Genomic DNA, 23,139 nt, shown 5'->3' with positions numbered 1-23,139 from the left:
TTCCTGACGTTCCCCTCCTATACGCGAATGTAATTTTTAATGACGAGTTTCCAACCTTGAGGTCCAGTTTGAGAAGGTCTACGATATATTCGGCGAGAAAGAGAGGCCCCAAGTTAGTTTCCTCCGGTATGACAAATCCTGCTGAAACTGCTGAAGCTACTCACTGATCATAGAACTACCAAATTGCAGCGTTTAGAACGACCGGTAAGTTGCACCAGCCATTCCAAATAGTCCCACAGACATTTTATATCGGGCTATGATCGACTGATTTAGCACGCCAGTCGAGGAGCGATAGCAGTATTCATGAAAGCAGACACTTACGATGTAATACTATGAACCGTTGTGTTGTTAACTTAGACGACGGGTGTGTCGATAGCATGCTTATCACGAAGATGCCGAAGACAAGGCAACGCTTGTTCGCCGAGAATGTTGAAATAAATACCTTAGTTCATGTTCACGATTATCTGAATCACTGGGGCCTACGAAAAACACCCCCCAAAGCATCACAGTACCACATATCGCCTGGACTACGCCCTCTACACATGTAGGGTTTAACGCTTCAGTGAACTGTCAGTGAATGGATGCCTTGTATCATTTGAAAAAAGAACCAAGGATGCCGACGATGGCGGTAATCTCTTTAGAGAGATGTTTGCGCGATATGAAACCGAGAGCCTCATACGGCTGTCACCGTCTCTCAAAGGCGAACGATACGGAAAGCTACTGTCCGATTAGGTGCATCAGGCAAGCGACCTATATCTTCAGCGAGACAGTGAATGATACTATCGCTCCCAGATCTATCAGAACTCTTCCAGGAAGGCTCCAAGGATATGAGTTTACTGACCCAAACTTCCAAACTTCCACACTTCGTCGTTCCTGCGTCACAACGTGTACTCGTACACACATTATGTAATTCCCGTACAGGACATTTTAATTGAATGTCGTTGCCCGGTATCGTCGGATAAATATGATATTGCAGAGCCTGTGTTGTTAAGAAGAACGATGTAACGAAGGAACGTTTCCTCGTTCTTCTTAACAATACAGGCATTGCAATATTGTAAGAATCCGTGCTGAGTTGGTGGAGCCGTACGGCAACAATGTATCGTCATACGCCACATTTGCTATGTGGTCAAACAAGTCTGAATGGCGAAAAACGAAGTGGCTGACTATCTCTCCGTGAACACCTGGAATCACAAGAGAATCGGAGGCCCTCGTGCTCTAACACCGGCGTATTACAATCGACGTGATAGTGCGAAAAAAGGAAAATGAGTTACAGATCAGTTTTTAAAATCTCTCATATTCTGAATATGAAAAAGGTTGCACGACTGTTCAACACCTATTCGAAAAGGCTGCCGATCCGAGGCAGTAGCGGGAACGTTAAACGTATGTCACTCCAGCCGAGGTGACTTCTACAGCCTCCTTATCAGCACTGAGAAGCTTATGTATCATTGCTATCCTGAGGCAATGAAGCAAAGAAATCAGTGGAAACATGTGGATTCAACAACGCTGAAAAAAGCAAGGACCCATCCATCGTCACAGCTAAATATTACGGAAATCTCCTGATAAGTTTACGGGAGTCTGGCAAGACGTAGCATTGCGGGAAGCTGTACAAGGGAGTGCTCCACAACAGTGCCTAGGCTCATTCTGCAAAGGTCTGTCAAACTCCCCCCCCCCCCCTTCCACACCACCTCCCCCTTCCCGGTCCTCCTAGCACGACACCCAGTGACTTCTTCCTCTTTCCTCTGATGAAGGACCCATTGCGTGGCAGGCATTTACACCATAATGACAAGGTGATTTTCAAAGTCCGTCTGGCAAAACAAACTGCAGACTTCTACAACCAAGGTCTCCGCCAAGTCATCCATATCAGAATGAAACTTTTACTCTACAGCGGATTGTGCGCTGATATGGAACTTCCTGGCAGATTAAAACTGTGTGCCGGACCAAGACTCGAACTCGGGACCTTACCCTTCCGCAGGCAAGTGCTCTACCGATTTAAAAAAAAATCACATTTTTGTTAGTGGACTTCCCGTGACACACGTTCAAGTTCATCGATGTTCCATTTACTCGGTTTTTTGTTACACAGGACGACTAACCCTCTGACCGGACACGCTGAGCTACCGTTCCAGCTGCCATCTAGGCTAACCAGGCACGACTTACGACCAGTCCTCGCAGCTTTACTTCCACTGTTACCTGGCCTCCTAGCTTCCAAACTTCACACAAGCTCTCCTGAGGACCTTGCAAGACCAGCAGTTCTGGAAAAAAAGATATTGCGGAGCTCTCCTGCGAAACTTGCAAGACTAGCACATCTGAAAGAAAAGATATTGCTGAAACAGCCTGGGGGATGTTTCCTGAATGAAATTTTCACTCTGCAGGAGAGTGTGCGCTGATACGAAACTTCCTGGCATATTAAAACTGCCTCTCCGCTGCAGAACGAAAATTTCATTCTGGGAACATCCCCCAGGCTTTGGCTAAGCCATGTCTCCGCAATATCTTTTCTTTCAGATGTGCTAGTCTTCAAGGTTCGCAGGAGAGCTGTCGAGTTTGGAAGGTAGGAGACGAGGTACTGGTGAAAGTAAAGCTGTGAGGAGAGGTGCTGAGTCGTGCTTGGGTAGCTCAGTTGGTAGAGCACTTGCCTACGAAAGGCAAAGGTCCTGTGGTCGAGTCGGTCCGGCACTCAGTTTTAATCTGCCAGTAAGTTTCAAGTCACCCATTTTTGTGGAACATGTATCTCATTGAAGGGTGTACATGTAGAGGATGACTAACACCGTAACCAGGTTTCGTAATCATACACTGATTTTTTTGAGGTGATAGATAAACATTTATGACTAGCTTTCGTACTGAGCAAATCTCCGAAGCTGCCGATGAGATCTGAGGCTCAGTCGCAGCTCCGACAATTTCCGTGGGCGGAAATCTGGGTGTGGGTCCATGGCACAACGCATCGTCAACATCATCGTGGCCAGCAGGAGGTTTTAAATGCTTCGAGGTAGGTGTGTCCCAGTCATCTGCGCATGTGTATTAACACAGTAGACTCACTGGCACCACTTCCCTAATTTTCATGGAAGAGACATAAATCACTACTCACCTCACATACGTAAAGAAATCACCATTTGGTATCGAATTTAATGCGATCATATGTTACAGGAATTAGTTAATTTTCATTAGTTCTATCTCGTACAGCGTTGCAGTACGAATGAACTGCTGCTTGATGGGTTTCTTCTTAGCTAAGCTATGTAGCCAACATATCGTTGCTCGCTCGGGTGCCCTGAATTCTTTGAGGTGCGAGTGGCGCTAGTGATCTTTGGCGCTGTTTGAACTCATGTTACCCAACACGCAGTTCTGTAAAATACTATGGAGTTGCAAGTATCATGTGCAAAGATAATTTTATGTGTTCACTTGGTTGCTTGCAATTATTGTCTTAAGAGTCACTAATGATTATTCACTCGTACTTTATTATAAAATTTGTTAAACCGAACAATGAGGTATTCATAGGATATATATTAACTTGGGAACTAAAAGGGTCACATAGAGCAAGAGATGGATAAATCTATATGCGTCAACTCTTCCAGAGCTTATGTTCAGTATTATTCATGTTGTATGATTCATTTTGTAACAACATAGTCGCTTCATGCCATTTATACAGTGTGTGCCAGAAGGAATGGTCAGTATTCACAGATGTGACAGGAACGATCATTCGGAGCAAAGAAGTCTAATACATATGGTCTCTAAAATGCATACGCTAACAGTTCGGAGCACTTTTCCAGTAGAAGAGGTTTGTTTCACAGTAGTGAAGATGAACCAGTACTCATAGCTCTTAAGGTATGCGTTTTAGAGTCCATATTTATAAGACTTTTTGCTTCGAATAATCGTTCCAGCCATACCCCTGAATACTGACCATTCCTCCTAGCACTCTCTGTTTATTAACATGGGAATGAAAGAAGTCGCATGGAGCAAGAGAAGGCGAAATCTATGTTAGTGAACGCTTCCAGTGTTTAAGTCCATTCGCATTTACGTCATACGGTTCATGTCGAAACAACATGCTACCGCTAGAAAATAGACGATCGGGACGAGTGGATACAGACACAAACGTGACAAGCCTAGATCACCACATTCATCATAGACCAAAGAAAAATTATGGTGTAGGAATATTCCAAACAAAACCGGTCTGTGGCACAAGCTCCGATACCAGAGTAACAAGTATTCAGCCGAAGTGCAGTCCAAGAGAAAACAAGCAATGACCAAATAACTAGTGTAGCAGGAAGTTACAGACGACTTTCACAAAACTGGCTGTACGCTGCAGAACCTTAACGCGCAGACCACCGCGCGAGGTGACGGTGAGCAAATAACTGCTCCTTCCAGGAATATCAGAGGAAGAGAATGAAAAAAACCATACTTTTATTAGAGCCAATGTCGGACTCCCACCAGTTTTGTTTGAAAGATGCGGGGTGGTAAAAAGCTTAACACAAAATGGAGACAGAGTTATTGCTTATGGCCTGTCTAAAGACTGATGCCTGATGATTCGTAATCAAACTCATCAGTCTCCAAGCAGGCGTTTCAGGTGTGGGGCGGCAGTGGGGTGGGTGAACTGCTGTGAACCACTGAGGGCTACGGCAGGACGAAGCCTCTGCGTCGTTTCTAGGTCCCCGGTTCATTGCACACAATAGATATAAATCTACACTATCTGTTGAAAACTATCCAGATGCTTCTATGTAATCCGGAATTAACCACTAGATATCAAGAGAGGTGGACCAGCCACAATAAAAGGAGCCAAGGAGCATTTGTTGTGTTGTCAGCAGAGAAGCAGTAACAGCAAAATGTGTTGCTCAGGACAGGTCAGTGACTTCCACTGTGGACTAGTCATTGGATGTCAACTGAGTAACAAATTCATCAGCGACATTTCAGCCCTTCTAAAGCTGCTGAAGTCGATTGTTGATGGTGCGATTGTGAATTGGAAACGCCAAAGCTAAACCAATACAAGGCTGACCGCATGTACAGTCAGGAACCTTCGAGTATTGCGGAGTATGGTCGTAAAAAACGCATAAAATCAGCCGAAGGAATCACTCGTGAGTTCCAAATTCCTAATAGCTGTCGAGGTAGCTCAGTGACAGAACATAGTGAGTTAAAAAGAATGCTCGAGCAGCTCCTACAAAACTACACATTTCTCTAGGCAAACCTAAGCAACGCTCGAGTTGGTGTACAGAGCGCCACCATTGAACGGTGAATGACTGGAACGAGTGAAATGGAGAATGAGTCATGCTATACTCTGTCGCAAACCGATAGAAGGATTTGAATTTGGCGAATGCCTGGAGAACGTTAGCTCTCATCATCTGTAATGCCAATAGTGAAGAACGGAGAAGGTGGTGTTACGGTATGAGAATGTTTTTCCTGGTGACGGCGTGGTCTCCTTATTGCGCTTATAATGCGGAAGGACACGATCATATTTTATAGCACTGTGTAATGCGTACAATAGAGGAACTGTTTTGAGACGATGACTGCGTGTACCAGCATGACAATGTATCCTGTCATAAAGCAACATCTGCGAGGCAGTCATTTGTGGACAATAACGTCTCGTCTGTCCAGAGTCCCCACCTCAATCCAGTGAAACACCCTTACGATGAGATAGAACGTCGACTTCGGTTCTGACCCCAGTTTCCAACATCACTATCGCATCGGGATTCGGCTGTTGAGGAAGGATGGGCTGTTATTCTTCGCCAGATATTTAGACACCTTACTGAAAGTGTTTCCAGAAGAGTTCAAGCCATCATAATGGCGAAGGGTGCACACAGCCCATATTAATGTCCACTTAGAGCTGTCCACATACTTATGGTCAGGCAGTGTATAAGTGGAATCAACTGGATGAAAAAGAAGTCACGAAAGGCCTCAATTGTGTAAGTAAAAATAACAGACCTCCCACTTTTCCACATAGTGCTCTGTCAATGGAAGAACTTGGGGTGCGATTGGGGGGGGGAGGGGATGAATCACGAATTATTCATTCACCGAGTTTTAAATCAAATGAAGAGGCTATAATTACATGTTTGTTATCAGCACACGCCCTCTGCTAAAATAACCAGTATATATAAAGCAATTAAAAATTAGATATCCGAGAAACGGTAGTCACATTAGTTTGCACAGAACACTATAGGGAAGAGGCAAACACATTGAGAAGATATTTATGGAACGCAGATGCCGCTGAATTTTAGTATGTGGCTGTTAGTAGTCGGGTAACGGTAATGAAATAGAAAATAAAGTAGAAAGTGGACCCTTGTTCAGTTTATAGTCGTTAGATGGTTTTTAGATATTATTTGCAGCAGTTTTTCGAAAGCATTATGCTATATGCTGCTCATTACTGCAACCCTTTAGTGATATCGAGAACAAAAGAAAAACTGCGCTACTCCTCTCTAACAGAGACTGTTAATCGAGGAAGTTAATGAAGACGGTGTTTGCCGTTGTAGAAGATATGAGCTGCCTGTGTGAGACGTGTCGGTGGCAGGCGGAGTGTGCGAGGTAAACAGTGCTCGCATTCTGTGTCAGTTAATTAGCTGCCGGAGACAACAAAGCCCGCCAGGAGATTGCGCCGTAATAGTCTTTACCGCAGTTTCAACCCCCGGCAGCCATCATCCCGGCTGTGAACACGGCCGTGTTAAGTGTGTAGCTATTCTTGTACGTGCGGAGATGCGCTGTAACCAGGTCCGGCGTGTGACGGTGGCCGTTTATCGCCAGTCTCCAGGCGTTTATACGGCTCCCCTCACACTTGCAGCCGGTCCTCAAGTTCCGCAACAGTTACTCTATTCGCGGGTTTATTTAAGGCCAGCGCCATAAGCCTCCCTGGACGTGAGGCTTAGGAGGCTCGCTAGGGAGGCTCTTCAGAAGGCTAGGGCTCTCGAACGCAGTGGCAGACCGGTAGAGCCGTGGCTGTAACTTGGCCGAAGTGCAACGAGCCTCTTCGGCCACAAGTGAGGAGCGAGGAATTACAGTTGTCAGACATGAGGGGAAGACCGTTCGCTAACATTCGCGCCCCGATATCACCCCCAGTATCGTCGCTTTCTTAATTACTAACCACGTAATTGACACGATGAGTTAGGCTAAGTGCTTTTTGTTTTGTGCTCTCCCTCTACAGCTAAAAATGAAACACGAAAATTACGTAGTTTCGGGCAGTACTGCCAGTTTATTTTATTTTATTTCATTCTGTTTCATTTTTATAAGTTAGCTTACTGTAACAGAATATTGGCCTACTATATCAGTAGAGTTTCGAGGGAAGTTATTAAGCAATGATTGACTGAAAAAGGCGCAGAGAAGGCTGCTTTGAGAGAAGTAATGGTGAAGGCTGCTGGGGAACAATTAGGCAAAGAGACAAGGTTCAGAAGAAATCCTTGGCTAACACGAGAGGTGTTGAATTTAAGTGACGAAAAGAGAAAATGTAAAAACATAGCAAGTGCAGTAGGCAAAAATAATACAGCTGTCTAAAATACGAAACTGACAGAAGAGGAGAAACGCAAAGCTGTAGAAAAGTGCTGGACTATGAGAAAAATAGATGGCGAAAAGGAAATCCCAAGGAGAAAAGACAAGAAGCTGTATAAATATCAAGAGTTCAGATGACAAGCCAGTACTAAGCGAAGAAAAGAAAGCTGAAAGATGACAGGAATCTACAGAAGCGCTCTACAAAGGAAGCAATTTTGGCAACAATATTTTTCGGAAGAGAACAAAAAATGTGTGTGATTCCTAACGGACCAAACTGCTGAGGTCATCAGTCCCTAGACTTACACACTACTTAAACTAGCTTATGCTAAGAACAACACACACACCCATGCCCGAGGGAGGAAGCGAACCTCCGGCAGGCGGGGCCGTGCAGTCCGTGACATGGTGCCTCTAACCACGCGGCCACTGGTAAGACAAAGTAATTGAAGATAAGGTGACAGATATGATACTGTGAGAAGAATTTGACGGAGCATTGGAAGACCTGAGTCTTAACCAAGACACCTGGTGCAGATGACACTCCATGAAAAATCACGACAACACTATTCCACTTAGTAAGTAAGATCCATGAAGTAGGCAAATTAATCCCCAGACTTCAAGAGGAATGGAGTAACTCCAGTTTAATAGAAGGCGGGTGCTGACAGGTGTGCCTATTACAGAACCATCCGTTTAACAAGTCATGGTTGCAAAATACAGACACGAACTACTACACGATGAATGGAACGATTGGTAGAAACCGACCTCGGGGAAGATCAGTTTTGGGTCTGCAGAATGTAGCAACGCGGGAGATATTAGGAGATACAGTGATGAAGGCAAAACCAGTTTATAGCATTTGTAGATTTATACACAGATTTTGACAATACATTCTTAGAAATTCTGAGTACACTGAGATGACAGAAGTCAAGAGAGGTTCTAATATCGTGTAGGACATCCTTTTGTCCTGTGTAGTGCAGCAAATCGACGTGGCATGAACTCAACAAAGCATTGGAGGTCCTCTGCAGAAATATTGGGCCATGCTGCCTCCACAGGCCTCCATAACTGCGAAACTGTTGCCGTTGGAGGATCTTGTGCACGAACTGACCTCTCGATTAAGTTCCATAAATGTTCGATGGGAAGCCAAATGATTTGCTCGAACTCTCCAGCATGTCCTTCAAACCAGTCGCAAACAATTGTGGCCCGTTGACGTATCGAATTGTCATCCATAAATATGCCATCGTTGTATGGGGACATGACGTTCATGAATGGCTGCAGATGGTCTCCAAGTAGCCGAACATAAGCATTTCAGTCAACGATCGATTCAATTTTGCCAAAGGATCCAGTCCATCCCATGTAAACACAGCCCACACCATTATGTAGCCACCACCACCTTGCACAGTGACTTGTTGGCAACTTGGGCCCTTGGCTTAGTGGGGTCTGTGCCACACGCCTACCATCAGCTCTTACCAACTGATATCGGGACTCATCTAACCAGGCATTATTTTCCAGTAGTCTAGGTTCCAATCGATATGATCACCAGCCCAGAAGAAGGGCTTCAGGTGATGTCGTGCTGTTAGCAAAGCCACTTGCGTCTGTCGTCTGTTACCACAGCCAGCTAGCGCCAAAGTTCGCCGCACTGTACTAACGGATACGTTCGCCGTACGTCCCACATTGATTTCTGTGGTTATTTCACGCAATATCGCTTGTCTGTTAGCACTGACAGCTCTACGCAAACATTGCTGCTCTCGGTCGTTAAGTGAAGGTAATCGGCCACTACGTTGTCAGTGGAGAGCGGTAATACCTGAAAGTTGGTATTCTCGTCACACTCTATAGACTATGGATCTCGGAATATTGTAGTCCCTAACGATTTCCGAAATTCAATGTCCAATGTGTCTAGCTCTAAGTACCATTCCGTGTTCAGAGTCTGTTAATTCTCTTCGTGCGGCCGTAATCACGTCTGAAACTTTTTCACGTGAATTATCTGAGTACAGATAACAGCTACGGCAATGCACTGTCCTTTTATACCTCGTGTACGCGATACTACAGCCATGTGCATATCGCTATCCCATGAATTTTGTAACCTCAGTGTGTAGGTGGAATAAAATACAGGGTGCGAAATTTTTCAACTAATTGTACAGAAGCTAGACTGTACTTAAAAGGCCGGCCGGTGTGTCCGAGAGGCTCTATGCGCTACAGTCTGGAACTGCGCGACCGCTACGGTCGCAGGTTCGAATCCTGCCTCGGGCATGGATGTTTGTGATGTCCTTAGGTTAGTTAGGTTTAAGTAGTTCTAAGTTCTAGGGGACTGATGACCTCAGATGTTAAGTCCCATAGTGCTCAGAGCCATTTCAACCATTTTTTGTAGTTATAAGAGTTGAAGGGCACAAGAGGAAAGCAGTAGTTGAGAAGGGAGTAAGACAGGGTTTTATTCTATCCCAACCTAATTCAATCTGTCCATTGAGAAAGCAGTAAAGAAAACAAGGGAGAGCTTTGGAAAGGGAACGAAAATTCGGGAAGGAGAAATTTTAGGTTTGAGATTTGACGATGACTCAGTATTTCTGTCAGAGATGGGAAAGTATTTGGCCAGTTGAACGGAATAGCTAGTGTCTTCAGAACAGGCCATAATCTGAAAATAAAAAAGTAAAACAAGAACAATAGAATGCATTCGAAGTAAATCGAGCGGTGCTGGGAGAAATAGCTTAGGAAATTATATACTAAAAGTAGTTGATTAGTTTTACTATTTGTACAGAAAACTGACGAGGCCGAGGAGGAGAGGATGTAAACGACAGACTGGATGTAGCAAGAAAACCGCTTCTGAAAAGAAGTATTTGTTAACACCGAATGCAAATTTAAGTGTTAAGGCATCTCTTACGAAGGCGTTCATACGGTTTGTAATTTTGTTCTGATGTGAAATTTGGACCATACACAGTGAAGACTATATGATAAAAGAAATTTTCAATTTCGTGAATGAGGGAAGTGTAGGGGGTAAAAATTGTGCAGGGAACCTAGGCGTAACTATAGCGCGCAGACTGAACTGGAAGTAGGTTGCGATCCTAATGTAGAGATTAAGAGGCTTGCACGAGAAAGACTAGCGCAATTCGCAGAATCAATCGTAGACAAACGTACCGTGTGTGGAGTGGCATTGTCCTTTTGACAAATGGCACCACGACTGTCACATGAGAGGCAAGACATGAGGAGACGAGGTGTCGTCACAGTCTCTTTGATCACTACCAGCCGTGGCCTGAAGTCATATGCGATGGACCCATACACCATGACCACTGTGCCTCTCTAAGACACTGGAAGAATGCGACTTCTCCACAGTTCACCAGCATACTCTCTGACGATGGTTATGCGGAGTAGTGCAGAACCGCTGTTCATCGCTGAACACAGTTCCACGCTATTCATCAGAAGTCCATTCTTCCCAGTGGCGGCACCACTCAACATGCAGCTGATAGTGTTGTGAGGTTAACGGCAGCCTGCGCAGCGTACGGCAACTGCCATATGGCCAAGAATGGGTTTTTCACGTTTTATATTCCATAAATGCTCTTACACCATTTTGTTCCAACACGAGATTCGAGGTGATCTACTTTTCCATCAAAAACGTGATCTCCGTCGGAACGCAAGCGAATCCACGATGTTATTGACGAGAACTCGGCACACGCTAAGTCACTGTCTTTTACCAACGGGAATATCGTTGAAAAGTTGCTGCTTAGGATATTTCTGGGATGATTTCGATTTTAAAATTCACTTTATATACCATGTTCTACTATAGCTATTTCACCGTTCGCCTTTATTCAGTGAAACTCTGTAGAGAGTAAATTAAAGTCGTTGTGTTGTTCCGAGTTATTTCAACGGACATTCTTCTTTCTCCCTCTTGATTTGGCTGTACGGTTCGTTTCATATGGCATGCAACACTCACTTTACGAGTCCGACACACGTATAAGATGTAGCGAAGCAAACAGTTACTGCGAAATGGAGACTGATATTACAATAGATATTAAAATTATTGGCTCGCATCTTCAATTCAGTGCATTATTATTCCATATGAAATTCAATGAAGGTATTTTAATATGGTATGTATTTCACTTCAGTATGTGTATGTAGAAAAATACAGTGTATTCTAAACAGACCAGGGAAGTATAAAAGCACTATAGATATTGTGGAATTACTGAAAGATATGTACAGACGATTACGAACGGAAATGTATTTTGAGTTATATTAAACATTTTCCCTGTCGAAGAAGACAATATATTGAAAACCAGGATATATTTTAAGCCTACAAAAAACATAGCGAAACGCAGTTATTTTATTTAAGGATACTGTGACGGTGTGAAATTTTGTTTGTTGTGTGTGTGTGTGTGTGTGTGTGTGTGTGTGTGTGTGTATGTGTGTATGCGTCTGTGTCTGCGTGGGTGAGCGTGCACATGATATGATTTGATCTTATTACATGAATTATGCGCTGTTTAAGTGGATGAAATATTTTTCACTGCTGTATACAAACAAACTGCTTTAAATCTTGGAATGAATTTTGTCTAAGTATTTATAGCATGAAGCATACTGGAAGATCTGTATTAAAGTTTTTCATGAGAAATAAGCACAAAGTTCAGAACATTGACAGTCACTAGTCGGTGCAAGTCCTTTCCGCATAGTAAAGGTTACAGCTACGTTGCTCAATAACACTTTACGTAGCAAGTCTTTTGCGTTTGCATGTGCTTTGTTTTTCTTTTTCTTATCGCTAACATCTGCAGCAGCAACTAGTACGAGCGGGAGTAAACCTCTTTCTTAATCGTTACCTAAGAGGGAAAGTCAGAATTTTCTTGTTGCGCATTACTTTCTCAGACAGCGTTTTTGCTATAATGTGGACGTGTTAGTTCGTGCAGACCACGAGCTGTGGGCAATTACAGCTGAATCGATGACGGCAGCTTTTCCCCGCACGCAAGCTGACCTACACTCGTTAAGGTGTGCCACGGCCTCTTTATAATCTGTTGACTGAGCGCCTCTGAAGTACAGCTTATAATGTGTGTGAGGAGTAGAGGGAAAGGAAGATAAGAGTTTTACAGTCCGGTTAACAGCGGTATCGATCAAGCCATAACGTTTAGTCAGTTCGAGACAGGTTGAAAGCAATTTGGAAGTTGTGTTGCAAAGAAAATCATCACCTCAGTCGTGTCGGATACCACAGGAAAAACTTGAAGCAGGGTGAAAGTACGAGCCCCAAGCCACCCAAAAATACGAGTACACTCTGCTAACTGTTGAGTCGTGGATGAATCTTAACTCCGAACTCACCGTGGTCGATGCAGACACTTGATGTCGTTCATATGTATGTGTTCATTATGCTAATACTAAAGGTCCTCGTTTAAGTGCCGGCCGGTGTGGCCGAGCGGTTCTAGGCGCTTCAGTCTGGAACCGCGCGACCGCTGCGGTCGCAGGTTCGAATCCTGCCTCAGGCCTGGATGTGTGTGGTGTCCTTAAGTTAGTTAGGCTTAATTAGTTCTAAGTTCTATGGGACTGATGACTTCAGATGTTAAGTCCCATAGTGCTCTGAGCCATTTGAACCATTTCCTCGTTTCAGTAACTGAGAATAATAGCGGCATCTTACATCTTTTAAATATTTAAAGAACCTCATAAGTAACTGCTAGAAGCAAGTAAACAAACAATATTTCATTTCCAGTTTACTTCAACGTAAAATGTTAATGAAGCATATCTGTGATAGGTAATACTTTGGAGCCATTTATGAAGCTTCAGCAATGTGAGTTTATTACATTTTATAAATGTTACTATCGTTATAGGGGACAATTAGGTGTATCATTGGCATACAACGGTACATTTGAACCATTATTGCGCTAACAGTTCATTTATTTCTAATAGCTTTAGTTCTATAGTCGTACTCTACATACCGGAAAAATTATTAGCAAATGAAGTAGTATTCATTCGGTAGCTTCTGATGGTGTACTATGGCGTTCTACAGGTACCATTGGAAATATGCTTCATAAGTGGATGAACTCCTGGGGTACGAAAAATATTTTGTTCGTGTCCTTCAGCTCTGTTGCGGTGGCATGCCTGAATCAAATCTTTTCAATACTGAAATAGCGTCATTTCGAATAAAATTGTCGCCATAGTATTCAGGAGTAAAACTAATGACTGCCACGGATTGTACTGTGTTCTGCTTACATAGACGAGGTTGCAGCGTTTGAATCTTCCAGACGAATGCCGAAGTGGTGCCTGTATAAGCAGAAAAAAGTCAGATGCTTTCCTCCTGAAGACGTCGGCACATACGGCTGCCGAAAGTTTGGGAACTGTATTGGAAAAATGCGGCTTGAATACCGTCAAGATTTTATTTATATTTCGTACGCTTGTTGCAACATGAAGAATTGCCGCCTGACGTGACAGGGCAAGACGAAAATCTCATACGGGCAACAAAAATTTTGCGAGGCCCTCTGTTGGCGCAAGAGGATGAATTTTATACAGAGAAATCTTTCTTATTTTGTTCTGAAACTGTCAAAGTTTTATTCATAAAAATGAAAACATTTTAATTTTAAGTAACGTTATTCAATAATTTCAGTAATAACTAACAGTTAAATATTAATGAAACAAAAATTTCCTACTTTCAACCTTACTGAACTCTTTAACAACTGTATCGTAATTCAGTTTAGATGATATATCTGCTTCAGGAGGTAAAACTGCCAAAGGTGAAAGTCTTTGCTGACTCCTTGCACTTCTTAAATAATTTTTGCTACTTTTAATTTTGAAAAGTTCCTATTTGCAGTTACTGCTATTGTTAATAAAATTCGAATAACAGTACGAATATTTTGAAAAATTTCTTTATGTTACTTTCTGTTATGTATTGCAGTTTCATATCTGTAACGAAGTCGGCTAAATATGGGCTTATTATTTGCAATTCTTCATATACTTCGTAAGACTGGAAGTCATATCTCTCACCTGCTCGAAGGACTGCGTGCAGATCTTGACATCTTTTTAATACCTGATCTTTTGGAATAATTTTCAACTTTCTTACGTCATAGAGAAAACCAAAAGTGTCAAATTTTTTTTGTAGATATAAGATAGAATACTCAACATGGAATCAATTATAGTATTAAAAAATTTGTTTCGTATCGTCTTTTTGGAGACTATATACCTTCATTACTGTTTTCGTAATGGAATATCCTTGTCATTTTGTTATCCTTTTCTTTTTGAGATCTTTTGGCACAGCATAACTGCTTTTCTGAAGAAACTGAAGAATGTCAGACAAGTATTCCTCCACCCAGTTTGCCGATTTTATTTGATCCAATCAGAAAACATATGCAAATGTTCAAAAGCAATACTCAAATGGACTTGTACAGATTGTCATAGTTTGCTTATATCATTAACACACCATAATATCTCATACCACAAATGCAGCGATATGAAAATTCTAAGCGGAGCATTTCGTTCAGAACTGAATCACAATCACTGAGTGTATCTGATTCTTCTGTGTAATTTTTTAAACTTTCAATGCATTCAACAACATCATCAAATTTCAGTAGTAAGGCCTCCTCTGCATCGATTATGCTTTCCCACATTAAGTCTAATAAAGGTTACATAGTAAGCTTTAATTCACTTCATATTAATTTCCAACTTTTACTGGATTTGATAATAGCAAACAAAATTTCTAAATAAAAGCAAAAAATATTTTTGCTGCGACTTAAGTGTTAACTGCTTCTACCAATAGCAGATTCCATCTATGACACCTATAGGGTGTAAAAAATGCCCTGGAATTTATATTTATCATTCGAGTTTTAACTCCACAACGAAAACGATATAAAATGTAATAAATCAATAATTAGAATAGTTATAGATGTGTAGCTTTCAGGGATGATAGCCATAACGCTATCTATCATCTGAGACATTGTTTGTTGAAATCGCACAAAGTGTTTAAACAGTGTTATTCTGTAGTTTAGTTGGTACATCTTCGTCCGCAACTCGTGGTCGTGCGGTAGCGTTCTCGCTTCCCGCGCCCGGGTTCGATTCCCGGCGGGGCCAGGGATTTTCTCTGCCTCGTGATGACTGGGTGTTGTGTGCTATCCTTAGGTTAGTTAGGTTTAAGTAGTTCTAAGTTCTATGGGACTGATGACCATAGATGTTAAGTCCCATAGTGTTCAGAGCCATTTGAACCATTTGCTACATCTTCTGCACTCTGACCATGTGAGCAACTGCCGTCCAAATTCCTGCTCTGGGATTACCCATATCCGGCCACATGCTGACCGCCTTTGTACCTCAGCTCGACTGTAGCAGCCGTTCGGTATCCTCGTCCCGCCGGTTCGCATCCAACCAAGCAAGAAAATTCACCTCTCCTCAGTACCAACCCTTGACGGCAAAATAGCTGGCCTAAATATGTGTAACGTTACAATTCTATTACAAAGGTAAAAAATAATAGCTCTTTTTAACGCGTTTCTTATGTATGTTTGATACCAAAAATTGTGTAACCCTGTTTTTAAAAGTTTATTTATTATTAATATTGTCAGCTTTTTGTACAAGTCAGCCAGTATGGTGGCTCACTAAAGCGCAAATTAGCATGAAAGTTTAAGGGTCAAATTTTTTCTGCAATTTTGATTTTATTTCTTTGCGATCGACTGTATTTCACGTACACCATACATGGTGTAAGGGATCGCAGTACTTTTACTTACACTCTTTGGGTATACGTGTGAAAATTATTTCTTACCTTATTCTCACTAACTAAGCATACACATCGTTGTTTTTCTTCATTAAAAAAACAAGTTCTAACATAAAACAGTTCTTTACTTATTTTAGTTCAGTATAAGACACCGATCAAGAATCTCTGCCTATTTATTTAATATTTAACAATGAACGATATTCATTTTCACTCACCATTCTGTCAGAATTACAAAATAACATAACATTAAATAAGGACGCACAGTGGCATGGCTGCGTGCGGCACTCTGATTCGCTCTCTAACGATTGAAGGTTGGTAGTATAACCTGTTCTTTTCACAATTGCCGTTTTAGCTAGGCGCGCTGCGGATTGTTGACGTGCTCGACTATTGGTTACTTCGAGTGACGCATGAGCAGTACAATTGCACTCGATCCAAATTGAGCACTTGCTTTGCGTGCAGCATATGAAACAAAAATAAACTACATCATCTATTACTATATTATTCTATAGAAGAGCGTGAGAAAATAAAACTAGTTTTTGAATCTAATAACTGCGGCAGGAATGCATCAGATATTCTTCTACAGAAAAGCGAAAGAAACTAAAATAAGAAAATAACATTCTTGTGAAGTTAATGTCTGGATCTTCATTGACATTGTTCACATTACGAACTATTCTTACATCACTTCGTACTGTTGCTACTGCTCTCTCTATGGTTGTGACTAACGGTATTAGCAAACATTTTCGTTTCTCTTCACATCAGAGTTGATCTACGTTATTTGTAAAAGATTTGCTATCTGGTCGTATTCTTCCATCACGTATGTTTGTGCGTTGACCACTCATTTCAGCAGACGCTGAATCTACGCAGAAGTAATAACATACTGTGAATATTAACCTGAGCTGTCGAGCAGCGTGCGTCATTCACGTTTCGTCCGACGCCTGTGGTGCCGTCTGCATGTAAACAAAGTTTAGTTCCGCATTCTGCCGCCGGACGATGTATAATGGACAGGTATAGTACGAACACGGAAAGAAGGCGCCTTGGCTCAGGCGCAAGCGGGTAGAGGACAGGCAATGACTAGGCCTCTACTGTCGGTCAGGAATGGCAACCTACTGACGCACGCGCCTCATGCCGATCTGCAGCTATGGTGCACTGAAGCGCCAAAGAAACTGGTAAGGGCATGCATATTCACATACAGAGATATGTAAACAGGCAGAAGACGGGCTGTGGTTGGGAACGCCTATATAAGGCAACAAGTGTATGGCGCAGTTGTTAGACCGGTTACTGCTGCTACAATGGCAGGTTATCAAGATTTAAGTGAGTTTTCACGTGGTGTTATAGTCGGCGCACGAGCGATGGGACACACCATCTCCGAGGTAGCGATGACGGGGGGATTTTCCCGTCCCACCATATCACGAGTGTACCGTGAATTTCAGGAATCCGGTAAAACATCAAATCTCCGACATCGCTGCGGGAGGAAAAAGATCCTGCATGAACGGGACCAACAACTACTGAAGAGAATCGTTCAACGTGACAGAAGTGAAACCCTTCCACAAATTGCTGCAGATTTCAATGTTGGTCCATCTACAACTATCAGCGTGCGAACCACGCAATGAAACATCATCGATAAGGCCTTTCGGAGCCGAAGACACACTCGTGTACCTTTGACGACTCCACGACACAAAGTTTTACGCCTCCCCTGAGCCAGTCAACACCGACGTTGGACTGTGAATGACTAAGAACATATTGCCTGGTCGGACGAGTCTCGTTTCAAATTGTATCGAGCGCATGGTCGTCTACGGGTATGGAGACAACCTCATGCATCTATGGACCCCGTATGCCATGTTAGTAGGGGACTGTTCAAGCTGGTAGAGGCTCTGTAATGGTGTGGGGCGTCTGCAGTCGGAATTATATGGGAGCCCTGACACGTCTAGATACGACACTGACAGGTGACAAGTACGTAAGCATCCTGTCTGATCACCTGCATCCATTCATGTCCATTGTGCATTCCGATGGACTTGGGCAATTCTAGCTGCCGGCCGCGGTGGTCTCGCGGTTCTAGGCGCGCAGTCCGGAACCGTGCGACTGCTCCGGTCGCAGGTTCGAATCCTGCCTCGGGCATGGATGTGTGTGATGTCCTTAGGTTAGCTAGGTTTAAGTAGTTCTAAGTTCTAGGGGACTGATGACCACATCAGTTGAGTCCCATAGTGCTCAGAGCCATTTTGAACCAATTCTAGCTGGACAATGCGACACCTCACACGTCCAGAATTGCTACAGAGTGGCTACAGGAACACTGAGTTTAAACCCTTCCGCTGGCCACCGAACTCCCCAGACATAAACATTATCGAGCATATCTGAGATGCCCTGCAACGTGCTGTTCAGAAGAGATCTCCACCCCCTCATACTCTTACGGATTTATGGGCAGCCCTGTAGGATTCGTGGTGTCAATTCCCTCCAGCACTACTTCAGACATTAATCGAGTCCGAGTCGTGTTGCGGCATTTCTGCGTGCTCGCGGCGGCTCTACACGATATTAGGCAAGTGTACCAGTTTCTTTGGCTCGTCAGTGTATAAATTACGTACGGAAATAACAAGGAATCGCGTAAGCGGATTTTACAGACGGTCAGCTTCAAATGCGGGGCAGCATTCTGTGACCTGATTTTATTATTTTCCAAGCATTACCACGAATGACACTTCCTCCTGTACAGCAGAGCTTCCCCCCGCTCACACCGAGCAAATAGAGACAGGGAATATCGAGGCAGCTGCGTGGACACGTGTGAACGGGGAAATCGATCCAGAGGATATCTTTGTATTCCCTGTTACATTACGGATAAAGTACTTCAAGCTGAAGATTGTCACGAATTGGGTGCTGAACGGTTTTTCATTTTCCATGCAGTTGCGTCACGGATCTTGACTTTTTCCCAACATGAGCGGTGCTCCGTCTGTAGACACATAGACTCCTACAAAAATAAATTTTCTACGCTTTCTTTACGCTGCCAAAAACGCCGTATGCAGCTGTGTGCCGACCATATCTATACTTCCACAGAACGCCAAAAATATGCGACAAACTCTTTACAAGAATTTTGCAAGCTGGCTCTGAACATCGTCTGTATTTACCTGTGTGGCACGCATGACTGTCATGTTTGATGACGGCACAACGCACTTACCTGAAATGGACACAAATGTTCAACTGCAACTAATAAGGATTCTTATTCTATATCATCATCCCTGAATGAGCGTAAGGGCCGGCCGATGTGGCCGAGCGGTTCTAGGCGCTTCAGTCTGAAACCGCGTGACAGCTACGGTCGCTGGTTCGAATCCTGCCTCGGGCATGGATGTGTGTGTTGTCCTTAGGTTAGTTAGGTTTAAGTAGTTCTAAGTTCTAGGGGACTGATGACCTCAGATGTTAAGTCCCATAGTGCTCAGAGCCATTTGAGCGTAAGGAATTTGCTAAGAATAGTGCAGTTTTGTAGCTCACCCGAACAGCTCACTCACTTGCTTTTTCTTCTTCAGTTTCAGAGAGCTTCTTTTGCGTTTTTCCGTTTTTGTATTATTTGATGTGTTATTAAATCTAGTGCCTTTGTAAATTGAAGTTCCTGGAAGTAGTAAGCACATTACGATACACTAAACATTGTTCGAACCCATCTTTTTGTATAAAATGATAAGATCCCTCGCACTGCGCATTGAAGTGCGAAGACATTGTCGGTGTTACACACCGCCGACTCCTTATCGCTTCTACTAGATGGCACCGCTGCCAAAACCTACCACACATATTTAACAGTTGGCGCTTCTTCCATGGTCGCGACCACATGATGCGCGTGCGTTTCCCTCACTCTCCAGCACGTCGCGACTGCTGTGCCCGCGAGCACGGACGTGAGCAGGCGCGACTGCTCAGGCTCAAAATCAGCGGGTTGTTAAGCCCTCTCTATGGCTTCTAACTTTTCTGGGTGTCGTAGGGACTAGCAATTACTACGCCACTCATTATTTATCCTGTACATTGTCAGTGACACATAACAAAGAATAACTACACTTAACACAGCTAGTAACACGCCACTACTGTTAGTCCGCTGAAGTTGGCAGCAACTGTAAACAAAGGACAGTCGACACAAAAAATTTCGAGTTTACTCGAGGAATACTATGAGCCCAGGCAGCCTCCTTCTTTCCGTTATCGTAGGGCAGATTAAATTTTTAAAAGCGAGTGTTGTAGATAAATATTAACAAGTGCTTTCTAGCCATTGTGATTTGTCGCCTTAAAGTAGTTAAAATCTTTACTCGCGGTCACGGCTTTTAATGGTTCAGCTGAATATTTTTCACGAGTTTAAGAGAGCTGTATAAACAAAGGTGCGAGACCCCTCGGACCGCGAGGGTGTGGGTGACACCCAGGCTTAGGCCGCTTCTGCCTCGTGAGGAAGTGGCAGATCGTCAGTCTGGCTGGGTAATGGGGCTGCCAATTCGACCAGCCTAGTTTCTCATTCTAGACTGCATTCACTATCTCCAGATACAATAGTCTGGCAGATCCGTACACCAAGCGTCCGTAGCCAAGCCAGAGCTGTGTTAGGCACCAACAAAACTGGAACAAAGAACCTCGGTTTGCTACCTATGTCCTATGCGCAATACGTTTTAAAATATTAAACACGTCGAGGGACCGAAATTGAATGTCTCTGACATGAGACAGTGACACGCATCCCTGACTGAAAAGGCAGAAAGCCATGTCCACTGAAAATAAATTTTTGTTCTGTTATTTCGAACAAAATATTTACCACGAGAGATAAACAAAGAAATTCTGTTATCCAAATACTGAGCACCGTATTTATCATTCCATACTGCAAGGTAAATCTGGCATGTCTAGGACACGTCCCATCATTTTTATATTCGAGACATTTTATGGTCTTTACAATTTGCACTTCTCGTAGCTGTGGTTTTGTGAAGTGAACTGTTTTATTACTGGAAAGCTAATATGCGGCCTCGGCGCAATTTGTTGCCTATAAAATAACTGTTTGAGCCAAAGAAGTGCCAACGCCACATGGGACAGTAATTCCGAGAGTAAAAATCCTCCTTAAATAATCATAAACAGCTGTCGCATCATTAGCCGACCCATAGCCCTCTGTATGCTGGTTCGTTGGCCTCATAACGTATTCCACAGATCGGAAACAGGCCATCTGGTACAGCTAACTGGCTTGGGATCACCAGACCAGCTGGGAATTTTCCAGTGAGTAACATCCCACGCGACTACGTCATGTACGCCTTTCTGTTGCAGCAACCACGTAGCCACCTGTGAACCGTTACTGCTCTACCTTACCATTTACTGGGATGTCGTCAATACGTTTGGAGCAGCTGGTTTCAGGTTTAAAAAATAAATCTTCGTAGTTACTTTCTCTTAGAAACAACTTTCTTCAAAAATGGCTCTGAGCACTATGGGACTCAACTGCTGTGGTTATCAGTCCCCTAGAACTTAGAACTACTTAAACCTAACTAACCTAAGGACATCACACACATCTATGCCCGAGGCAGGATTCGAACCTGCGACCGTAGCAGTCCCACGGTTCCGGACTGCGCGCCTAGAACCGCGAGACCACCGCGGCCGGCAAACAACTTTCTTGCTCCGAAACAAAATTACTAGTAATGTCTTACGGTCGACGGAGATTAGTAGACTTGAGTACTGTAGAGAGGTGACTACATGTTTGGTCCCTGTCTTCCTCGACCATGGCACTTTTCGAGTCGATTTGTATGTATCAACACAAATGAATGGTCGCTACTACCTGTCAGGGAGAGTATCGCAGCTGGTACTGTACGCTACGGTGAACAAAAAGTTTTATGGCGTGTGGTGAAAGTTCCCACGGAAAGTTCTGTACCGACGGAAGAATATAGATTCGCATTTAACTTCCTGCACACGTCAATGCCAACAGAGACAGACAGTTAATATTCATTTGGCCAAGTATACACGAGGATTCACCCTGGAATTCGCCAGTGATTTTTAGGAAATCCTCGAGAAACCTATATCAGGATGGCCCCACAGGTATTTCAGATCCTCTCCAATAGGTATGTAAAAAACCAAGGGTTGAGTTTAACCACTCGTCGACGTGTGTTTCATTGGAACTGAAAAGTAAGCAAGAAAGACTAGTGTTTAACATCCCGTCGATAACGAGGTAATTTGAGACAGAGCACATGCTTGGCGGGGGAGGGTGAGGGGGGGGGGGGAGGAAGAAAATCAGCCGAGCCATTTCAGAGTATTCATCCCGACATGATTTAGGGAAGATGACCGGACGGTGATTTGTACCGTCGTCCTGCCGAATACTAGTCCACTTTGCTAACCACTGGGCTACCTCGCTCGGTTTCACTGGAATTGAAATACTAGTTCACTGGCGAAAGATAGGCCCGGGAAGTGGACGTGAGTTATTTGGGGAATCATTACAGACATTCTAGCATGAGCACGGAGGACAGACACGGGTTCTTCAGTCGTTCTACACAGATCGCCCAAGACATTATGACCTCCTACCTACTAGCTGGTGTGTCCACCTTTGGCACGGGTAACAGTGGCGACGCGTCGTGGCACGAAAGCAATGAGGCCTCGGTAGGTCGCTGGGGGGAGCTGGAACCACATCTGCACACACAAGTCACCTAATTCCCGTAAATTCGAGGAAGGGGTGCGATGAGCGCTGACGCCACGTTGAATCACCTCCTACATTTTTTCGATCGTTTTGCCATTACCGTCGGGAAACATAATCGTCATGAAGCTATGTACGTGGTCTGCAACCACTGTACTATACTCTTGGCCGTCACGGTGCTTTCACGAGCTCCACTGGACCCATGGATGCCCACGTGGATGTTCCCTAGAGCACAATGGAGCCGCCGCCAGCTTGTCTCCGTCCTTCAGTGTCAAGGAGCTATTCCACCGAAAGAACATGGATTCGCCCTGTCCACCGGCATGATGAAGAAGGTATCGGGCTTCATCAGGCCATGCAACGCCCTAACACTGCGCCAACGTCCGGTGGCGATGGTCACATTCCCATTTCAGTCGTAGTTGCCTATGTCGTGGTGTTAACATAGGCACATGCA

This window comes from Schistocerca nitens, chromosome 3 (genome assembly GCF_023898315.1).
Source record: "Schistocerca nitens isolate TAMUIC-IGC-003100 chromosome 3, iqSchNite1.1, whole genome shotgun sequence".
NCBI lineage: Eukaryota > Metazoa > Arthropoda > Insecta > Orthoptera > Acrididae > Schistocerca > Schistocerca nitens.
The sequence above is the reverse complement of the archived record's forward strand: the minus strand, read 5'-3'. Positions refer to the sequence as shown.